Below are 10,921 nucleotides of genomic sequence, written 5' to 3'. Positions count from 1 at the left end.
ATTCTTATATTTTCTTGACTGTGTTATTCATGTGACTGTAATCAGAATCCATAACATGAACGGGAATTCACAGGAGCTCATGCTCTCCAAAATAAAAGATCACTTTCTTCTGATAGTGTGATGAAGTTTCGACTGTCTTATTTTGGTCACACCATCAAAAGAGAGAGAGAGAGAGAGATCACTGGAGAAGGACATCATGTTTGGGAAGATCGAAGGAACCAGGCGAAGAGGGCGACCTGCTTACATTGGAGAACTGGTCCTCAACATGGCAGCTGGGCTTCAACGCCAAGAAATGTAAGGTCATGCACCTCGGTAGCAGGAATCCATGCAAAACCTACACCTTAAATGGAGAAACGTTGACCAGGACGATAGTTGAGCGAGACTTGGGAGTGATCATCAGTGCAGACATGAAGGTTGCAAATCAGGTGGAAAAAGCATCATCCAAGGCAAGACAAATGATGGGATGTATCAATAGAAGTTTCGTAAGCAGGAAACCTGAGGTCATATTGCCACTGTACAGAACCATGGTAAGACCTCACCTGGAGTACTGTGTGCAGTTCTGGAGGCCACATTACCGCAAAGATGTGCTTAGAGTCGAGTCGGTTCAGCGGATGGCCACTAGGAATATTTCGGGGCTCAAGGGTCTCTCGTATGAGGAGAGACTGAATAAACTGCAGCTCTACACTCTGGAGGAACGCAGGGAGAGGGGAGACATGATTGAAACGTTTAAATACATCACTGGTCGTGTCGAGGTAGAAGATGACATCTTTCTACTCAGGGGACCCTCGGCCACAAGAGGGCATCCGCTCAAACTCAGAGGAGGGAAATTTAGGGGTGACATTAGGAAGTATTTCTTCACGGAAAGAGTGATAGGGCACTGGAATAAGCTTCCGGAGCAGGTGGCCAAGGCCAACAGCGTGCTTGACTTTAAGAATAAATGGGACATCTACGTGGGATCCCTACAGAGGCCTAGCAAGACACTCAGACTTGATAGGGCGGGTCAGTAGAGTGGGCAGACTTGGTGGGCTATAGCCCTTTTCTGCCGTCACCTTTCTATGTTTCTATGTTGAAAATAACCATGGGGATGACGCTGGAGAACCTTTCTGGACGAGCACAAAACCGATTTCTTTTTAGATCCACAATTCATCAAGTCGCTAACAACATAGTTGAGTAAAATATACATAATACAAATCAAACACCACCACAAAATTATACCAAAGCATTACCCCTCCCTGGACACAGTCAACAAGTTTGCTCAATACTGGGGGTGCCACAACTTGCTTCTATGACTGACAACCAGCTGTGAACTCAAAGTATACTGTGTCTCTTAGTTCTCTGCTAGTAGGAATGATAAGGGTGTGAACACACATGGAAGACCTTCACTAATAAAAATATTCTATATGTACTGCATTCTGCATTTTATGTGTTGTACAGGCCTTGATTGACATCTTGGCTATTGTTGCAACTATCACTTTGTCATCATCTGTAGTCTGCATTTAAGATTTTGTGACTGTACTAAAAATTCAATAAAGTTTTCTGTCTTGAATCTGAAGCTATGCATTGGCAGTCCTACAGCCCTTCTTCCAGTTGATTGCAAAGGGCTGGTAATTCTTTGACCTAACAATGAACATCTTACTTCATCTCCTTCTATAGTTCCATACCTTAATTTTCTTCTCTGTGGTGCTCACCTAATGCCAGATTCTCTGATTCCTTTTAAGAACATAAACATAAGAATTGCCATACTGGGACAGACTGAAGGTCCATCAAGCTCGGTATCCTGTTTCCAACTGGCCAATCCAGGTCCCAAGTACCTGGCAGAAACCCAAAGAGTAGCAACATTCCAGAGCTGAGATTGTGATGTCAGAATGCCTCATTCCACCAATGCCTAAGAGCCAACCTCACAAGTGATATCACAATGGCTCGATTGTCCTATACTTGGCTCACATAAGAATGACCACATTGGGATAGACCTAAGGTCCATCAAGCCCAGTATCCTGTTTCCATCAGTGGCCAACCCACGTCCCAAGTACCCAAGTAGGATTTTATGCTGCTTATCCTAGGAATAAGCAGTGGATTTCCCTTTTATTTTAGTCTTACCAGGAATCAAGTTGATTTGCAAAATATATGATCCTGGGAAAAATAGGGTAAAAGAAAGAGATACATTCAAGGTGGAAGGAGAAAGGGACAGGTGAAAAAGCTGGATGAGGTTTACAACAGCACATGGCCAGGAGAGACACTGAAGGGATAAGAGGGAGGAGAGAGAGACAATGGGAGAGAAACAATCAAAATATGAAGAAAAAATGATGAGCACAGGGAAAAAGGAAGGAGGGACACCAGTGGGTCTATTCTGCATTACATAGCTAAACATTCCAGGGAAAGCTAAAAAGACAAAGAACAGGGAATGTTAATCAAATAATCAGAGAAAGACACAAAATGCTGATTATACTGTATTACCTGAGCTAGTTGCTATGCAACCACCATAATTTAGGAATTAACTAAATATGCTCAGAACAATGTCCTCTTGTAACCCTACCATGAATAAATTACGTTTAATTGTAATTAATCCCAGTTGGATTTATCAGATTTAAATGTTGATGTCAGTGTTGCAAAGGGCACTGCATTAGCACTGCAAAATGTGAAAGAAATTGGTTTCGGAGTCAGCAGGTAAAGGATTTTCTGGTATTTGGAGAAAGAGAGGAATAAGGAGAGCTTTGTTTTATTCTTCTCTGGTTTCTTGTTTTGCTTTTGTTTTCTGAAAAAGTCTGCAGATATGCATTGTTGCAGCAATGTCAATTTAAGAATAAAATGAACAAGAGATAAAGGACCTCATCCCCCCTCATTTGCTTTAATCCTATCTGAATCTAATGCTTCATACTAATAGAGTCACTAGAAAACCAATAGAAATTATGTATATAAGTTATAGCATTTATTTAAGATCTTTGCTGTTATGGTATAATTTCTTTGGCCCTTCTCACACTGGGAAATTTCATCATTCCCAGTTCAGGGTCTGTTTCAGCTGAACAAGATGCCATAATAACTTTAAAGGCACCACCATGGCTTGAAGGAGGCATTGCCAGGGAGACCCCCCCCCCCACACACACACACACACACTACCGTCATTCATTGGTGCTGCCATTGCAGTTTGCATGAGGTGGGGATGCCTCACAACTCTGATCCAGTCTCATGCCCCCATAACACGTCCCCATGCCCCAAGGGGCAATCCAGCAGGGGGGTGGGGGGCTGCCATTGCAAGCCAGCCCTGGCCTTGTTTCAGATTCAGAACGGTCCAAAGATCTTACAGTATAAACATGCCAATTTTTAATTGCAAAATAAATTACATCTGCCAGAAATATAAAATAACAGAAATTTGACCTAATAAGCCAAGTGAGAGAGCAGAGTCTCTTCTTTTTTGGACACTGGATCTGGTTTCCTAGTAAAGCACCCAGACGTTAAAACTAAATGAAATTAAACAAGACCACAACTACAGTAGAACTGAAAACTATGCCTCACAGGAAGGTTAAAGCAAATGTGAAAAACCACACAAAAGGGCAACCGCCTTGCCGAAACCCGGGATCGAACCAGGGACCTTTAGATCTTCAGTCTAACGCTCTCCCAACTGAGCTATTTCGGCAGCTGAGTGCAGTTTTAGCAGTTCCTCCTCTTCCCTTATTGCTTATCTTCCCGGCCTTTCTTTACTTCATGTTTTCGAGTTGCGGGCTGACGTCACAGCTCGACGTTCCATTTCTCTAGTGCTCTGCTGCGTCGCTACCTCCCTGGACAGGGGCCGGTGGGTTGGTTCGATGGAGTCGTGGGCGCCCCTTTCTCTCTCTCTCCTTATCCGTTCCCCCTCCTTAACCGTTCTAGTCCAACTCCTGCTGTGTTCCTTTTAGCTTGAAATTTTAAAAAAGAAACAGACGTTGCAAAACCAGGAGGAGGTGGACTAGAGACCCTGAAAAAGGATTGAGGAAAAGCAGTACGACAGGTCGGTCTCTGTGGCGCAATCGGTTAGCGCGTTCGGCTGTTAACCGAAAGGTTGGTGGTTCGAGCCCACCCAGGGACGCACAGTGCTTTTTGATTCAGTTCCCTGAATGTGCATGATCAATCCAAATCTGCTACCATTACTGGGATTTATTACATTTATAATATTATATTAGCAGGGGGGGAGCAAACGAAGAAAAATTAAAGGTATTCTGAAGAAAGGAAATATTGTGCACCCTTTTTATGTTGACAGTATGAAACCTTTGTGACACAATATTGAAATACTGAAAATATGGAGGAAATTACCATTTAGGAAGCCACTTCCTTCACAGGAAAGACAACTTTGCTCTTCTGCTTGTCAGTTTGATACAGATGTGTGTGTGTGTGTGTTTGCATTTGTAGTGCAGGGATTTCCCACCCCTATATTACAGTATATGCACACACAAAGGTGAGATATATCTGCATACAGTTTACACACAAGGATACAGTATTATGTCGAACTTCATCATCTTAGAGAGTTGAAGAATCAGAGTAGGGATTGGGTTAGGAAATGTGGTTTTAGTTAATAAAAAAAAAAAAAAAAGATTTATTAGAACAGAACTGGAAAGACAGAATATGGCAAATGGATCATTATTTCTGAAGGCAGGATTGATCTTTTCTGCAGGAGTGATATCCAGTGGATGCTTTAAGTGACTGCACTACTAATACTAAGAGACAAAGAAATGTTCCCAGAGTTGATATCAACAAAGAAAAAAACAACAACACAAAATCCAAATCAGGTTCCAGCAGAGAGATATTATCTCTGAATCTGCTCTTATAGCACTTCCCTCAAACCAGCTGCTTTCTGTAATAATTAGGCGACGGGACAAAAGCGCGCCAGACTTCGGCGCGCGGACATTGCAACACCGAATCAACCAATTAGACGACGGCACAAAAGTGCGCGAGACTTCGGCGCGCCGACATTGCAGCGTCGAATCGAACCAATTAGGTGACGGGACAAAAGCGCGCGAGACTTCAGCGCCGCACACATTGCAGCGTCGAATCGAACCAATTAGGTGACGGGGCAAAAGCGCGTGAGACTTCAGCGCCGCACACATTGCAGCGTCGAATCGAACCAATTAGGTGACGGGGCAAAAGCGCGTGAGACTTCAACGCCGCACACATTGCAGCGCCGAATCGAACCAATTAGGTGACGGGACAAAAGCGCGGGAGACTTCAGCAGCCGACATTGCAGCGCTCCACCTAAAAAGTTACCTTTAAAGAGCTCCGACGCGGGGTGTGAGTGGGGAATCCCCCCCCCTTTACTTCATACTCTTCACGCTGCCGTTGGGGGTGTGTGGAAGGTGCAACCCCCCCCCCCCCCCCACATTATAGAGAAAACTTAACTGTTTCCTAAAAAATTGGGAGAAAGTTGTTTACTCTCTAATGGAGGGTTCCACCCCCCCCCCCCAACGACAGCACGATGAGTATGAAGTAAACTGGGGGGGGCACTCACACCCCATGTCGGAGCTCATTAAAATTAACTTTTTAGGCAGCGCTGTGGTCTTGCGCCAATTTGTCTGCTCTGCAATGTTGGTGCACCGAAGTCCTGCGCATGAATGACTATGAAAACTTATCTCTGGAGGAATAGATAATTATACTCTGTGATGATGATCTATGGCAATTTCAATAATCACAGCTCTTATAGCAAATAAATAATTTATTTATTTGCTATAAGAGCTGTGATTATTGAAATTGCCATGAATGACTATGAACCATATTTGACACCTGGGGGCCAATCATTTTTTAACACCCCTCTCCTCTATATTAAACACATTTTTAGTAATAATCCACAAGTCACACAAGGGTGAACACACCTAGGAAAAGGCAGCATCTTAAACACTGCAGTGAGCACTCAAACATCAATACATAGGGTTACCAGATTTGACTTTAGTACAATCCGGACTCCTAGACCCGCCCCTCTGGCCCACCCAGTTCTACCCATCCCCATCCCGTTATGCCCTATTCCTGCCCTAACCCTGCCTCCCCCCCCCCCCTGCACACACACATACTGCAAGACACAATTTTGAGGAAGCTTTTCAAAACCCGGACAAAGTCCTTGAAAAGGAGGACATGTCCTAGGAAATCCGGATGTCTGGTAACCCTGTCAATACACCCTTTGTAAAACTAAACAAGCCAAATTAATACACATCTATCCATCTCCTAGTCTGGCATTGCTCCCTCTCCTTCCTCCCTCCTCCTTCAACTGCAATCCTAAACATTACCTCGCTTGCCGGGAGCAACAGCAAGCACAAGGCTGCTATCAGCCAGCCCTGGCCCGGGTCTTCCCTCTGCCATGTCCCCCCTGCAATTTCCTATCGGTGAGATGCAGTAGAGGAAAGACCCAGGACTGGCCCAAAAGCAACTTGCTCTGCACGAGTAGCACACTTATTTTGCACTCTTTTTTTCAGATTATGGCAGCACTACTGTTTTGCCTACAGGATATATTTTATTTATTTAAAGTATGTATTATCCTTCTAAAACCTAGACGGCTTATAATACAACCATTCATAATAACTTAAAAAACTTCTGAGGAAGGCCAGCACTGCCAAAACACAGAATGTATTGAGTCTTTTTTTTCCATTGCACATTTATAACAGAGCACAGTTGTTTTTATGACTTTTTATTTTTAATTACAGTTTAATGTGCATACATTTTCTTGCATTTCTGCACATTTTTTTAGATTATTCTTTCCTGTTATCATCCAGGTGCAGTCTCCTTTTTTCTGCTGGGTTTCTTTTATTACACCTTTTGTGCTGTGGTTTTGTGTTCTCCCTTCTTTTTGTTGTTTGTAAACTAATAAACCGCAGTAATGTAGAAATATTAGGAATAACAAGAGTAGGATCCGTGGGCCTTTCTATCCTGCTGCTTTACGAATGAAGGCAATTCTGTAGCTTTTAACAGGATAGATGAAATGCCAGAGATTCAAAGAACTCATTTGTAACTGTCCTAATGAAAGTAATTAAGTTTACGAAGCCAAATGATGTGTAGAAGGCAACAGTTTTATAAATGAAATTGTCACGCTTATGGCAAAATGAGTGAGAGGCTCTGGGTGTTGCTGAGAAATGGACCTGAAGATCATTATTTTTTATTTTTGGCCTTTACATGTTATTTAAAGCGAACACTGCAAGGTTTTCCTTTTTCCTTCCTTAACAGACTTGTGGGGTTTACTAAGAGACATAACCCTTGGCTTTTCTCTGAAGCTGGCTCCTGGAAACTGTGCTCTTCTGGGGATTTCTGCTCAGTCGTAACAAACATATCCTCCCTTGAGGAGAAGCAGAAGCTGACTTTAAAAACAATTCTCAGAAGGAAACACCACTCCCAGAAAAAAAGAGAAATCATGATAGTCGAAAAGGATCTGCTACACATCCTACAGTTTCCAGATTCACTTTGTTGCTTTTGTTTCTATGCTTATTAGCCATCTTATCAGAATATATAGAAATAAAACAAAAAAGGGATTGCGATTTGCATGCTGCCTTTTTGTAGTCTTACAACCAAACTCAAAGCAGTTTACATGCATTTTCCCTATCTATGCCAGTGTACCTGGGGCAGTGGAGGATTAACCCCTCCTTTTACAAAACCGTAGCACAGTTTTTAGCATCAGCTAAGGCGGTAACAGAGCATCAGAGCTGTTACCGCTGCGGCTGGCACTATAAACCTTGCTAGGGTTTTGTAAAAGTGAGGGGGGGAGGTAACTGACTTGCCCAGGGTCACAAGGAGCAGTGTGGGGTTTGAACTCATAACTTCAGGGTGCTGTAGTTCTAACCACTACATCACACTCGTAGATAGATAAATAAATAAATAAATAAATGTAGTCTGGTTTAAAAAATTCCCGGAGAGAATATCCATAAATTGTTATTAAGGTAGACCTGGGGGAAGCCACTGCTTATCCTTGAGGTTCAGTAGAATAGAATCTTGCTTCTGTTAGGGAATCTACCAGGTACTTGTGACCTGGACTGGTGGTCACTTTTAGGAACAGGATACTGGGCTAGATGGACTCTTGATCCGATGCAGTAGGGCAGTGGTCTCAAACTCAAACCCTTAGTGGGGCCACATTTTGGATTTGTAGGTACTTGGAGGTCACAGAAAAAATAGTTAATGTCTTATTAAAGAAATGACAACTGGCTGGGAGCAGCTTACTGGACCGGAGTGGAGTTGTGGGGTGTCCCGTGCTGACCCCGGAGTGAACGGCGGCGGCTTTTCCTTTCCTCCTGGCTGGCTGGCGGTGCATGCAGGCACTAGCAGAGACGGACCCCTGACGTCACCGGGTCCGTCTCCGATATTACTTAAAGCAGCCGCTGCTGTGACTGTGCTGGGAGCAGCTTACTGGACCGGAGTGGAGTTGTGGGGTGTCCCGTGCTGACCCCGGAGTGAACGGCGGCGGCTTTTCCTTTCCTCCTGGCTGGCTGGCGGTGCATGCAGGCACTAGCAGAGACGGACCCCTGACGTCACCGGGTCCGTCTCCGATATTACTTAAAGCAGCCGCTGCTGTGGTTGCGGCCGCAGGGCGTGGCCGAAGGAGCCACGTGGAGACCGGGAGCCGGTAGTGGGAAATTCATATGGATTATTTAGATCCGGATCAGATCCTGCTCCCTATTATTGGATCCAAGAAGTATATATTCCTTAACTGCTGCAGTGAGGACGGCGTTGAAGTTTTTCTCTTTTCTTCTTTTTTTTAATAATGCCAAAAAGACGAGGAAGGAACGCCGGAGGAGCCTCCCGGCGACCCTTAACTCCAGTGGTTACTATTGATGATTTTCTCCGACGCCTACAACGGGAACAAGAAGGGTCGGGTGCTAGCTCATTGGGGATACCCCCGGAGAGTAGTACGGTGGGCTCCCCTGAGCATGAAGTCACTCTTAGCCCCGACGTTAGGACGCCACCCCTCCAACCCACGCCGCAAGCTACTAGCTCTCCACGGGACCAGAATCCACCTGAGGAGGTGGCTAGTTCTTTGTCCACAGAGGCTAGTATGGAGGGCTCGCTGAATATGACAACGGGACTTGCGACCGGGACAACAACAGAGGTTGGAGGAATACAAGACCACACTGAGGTAAAGCTAATTTCTGAACATTTAGATACTACACCATTACAACTTTTTTCACCTACAAAACCTCCTACAGTCACACTCGAAGCATTATGGGACTTGGTAGTGAATTTGGGGAATTCCTTAAATCCTCAAATAAAAAGTTTGGATAAAGAATTAAAAGAACAAAAGGAAGAAATAAAAGTTTTAAAGCAGGATATGTTACAATTTAAAACTGAGACACAAAATACAAATAAGGAGTTAATCTTACTGAAACAAAATCAAGATATGTTGGTTAAAGATAATATATTACTCAGGAAGAAGTTGGAAGTGCAGGAGAATAATGGTCGTATAAATAATTTGAGATTTATAAATTTTCCAAGAATCCTGTCAACTTCTCCTAGAGAAATGGTGAAAAGATATTTTATGGAAATTTTGGAAATTCCTGAAAACTCCTTACCTCCTCTTACAAGAGTGTATTACCTACCTGCTAAGCCCATATCCAAAGAAGAAGGGAAAATTGAGGAACCCCGGGAGAGGTCAATGGACATTTCGGCAATACTGGAACAATCAGATAGGGAACTGGCTGTTCCAGCTACTCTCTTGTTGTCTGTCGCTTTGGCTCCAGACAAAGATTGGATATTAAAACTTTTCTTCAAAAACAGATCCAAAGACTTCCTGGGGCAGCATATTCAGATTTTTCCTGATGTCTCTAGAGAGACTCAGAAAAGAAGGAAAGAATTTTTAATTCTTAAGCCTGGAGTGACTCAAATAGGGGGTATTTTCTTTTTGAGATATCCATGTAAATGTGTAGTTAGATATTTATCATTTAAGTATATATTTACAGAGCCATCTCAGCTGATTAGCTTTATCTCAGTGAAACGTCTAGAAAAAGGAATAATAACAACATAATGTCTATTTAAGGTTAATTCCCTGCACTTTAGTCAGAAAAGGATTTTTTTTTCTTATTTAACTAATTTGAATTATATTTGTTCTACTCTTAATTATGGATCTAATAATATTGAGGACTAGTGTGAGATCAGCTAGATTAGAAGCTCCTTGTAGTAATATTAATTTTGGAATGTTAATTTAATATGTTGTGTGATCTCACTTTACTGTACAAGATGTATATGCTTGGAAATTTTGTAAAAAATTCTATAAATAAATAATTTAAAAAAAAAATAAAGAAATGACAACTTTGCATGAGGAACTTCCTCCCCGACGTTAGAATTGACTTCGGGTGGCGAGAAATGGTCGGCTCTGAGCTGGGGAAGATAAGCAGGGAGAGCTAAGACCTCAGTGCTGGCCTGTTCCCCGATTGGGGGAGGGCAGTGAGACGGGAAGGGAAGCAGAGGATAGATCGCGGGCCGCAAAATAGTCCCTGGGGGCCCGCATCTCTTATGTTCTTAATGGCACTTCAGTATATGCGTGCCACTTATCCTCTTACAAAGTCAAAATGGTCAGTAAAATCCCCTGCATGACATATAATCTGCCACAGGATTTAGCAGGATATCTCACAGCAAGGAAAGCTAAATACAGTACATACCAAGCTCTCAAAAGATTCTATCAAGTGCATAGGTTTTTTTTCTGTAAAGAAATGAGTGAAGTCTGAATCAATAAATCAGTTTTAGTGTACATTTCTTCTGTGCTTTTCCAGAACACCAAATTAGCCTTAAAGGTCACCTCATTAATAAACAAGTCAACATGAAGGTGGTCTCATGCAAATAAGTTATTTTATTTGGACATTGATTAAGTTGTGTAATAGTACCAGAAGAGTAATCATACTTTTTTTTCAAACAATAATTATTAACGTAGCTTTCATAGTGTTCCATATATGCAGAACATGACCAATAAATCATGAGCTTGTGAGACCACATA

At 42.8% G+C, this 10,921-nt stretch overlaps 2 non-coding genes across 2 annotated transcripts; one reads left to right on the top strand and one right to left on the bottom strand.

The window, feature by feature from the left end:
* Window positions 1-3,558: 3,558 nt before the first annotated feature.
* On the bottom strand, window positions 3,559-3,631 carry TRNAF-GAA. The gene has a single exon. It is a non-coding gene; the product is annotated as a tRNA-Phe (tRNA).
* A 355-nt stretch (window positions 3,632-3,986) lies between these two features.
* TRNAN-GUU lies at window positions 3,987-4,060 on the top strand. Its single transcript has one exon. It is a non-coding gene; the product is annotated as a tRNA-Asn (tRNA).
* Window positions 4,061-10,921: the final 6,861 nt, after the last annotated feature.

The sequence above is a fragment of the Geotrypetes seraphini genome, chromosome 17 (genome assembly GCF_902459505.1).
Source record: "Geotrypetes seraphini chromosome 17, aGeoSer1.1, whole genome shotgun sequence".
In the NCBI taxonomy this organism is placed as follows: Eukaryota; Metazoa; Chordata; class Amphibia; order Gymnophiona; family Dermophiidae; genus Geotrypetes; species Geotrypetes seraphini.
Note: the sequence above shows the minus strand (reverse complement) of the source record. Positions and strands in the feature narration are given on the sequence as shown.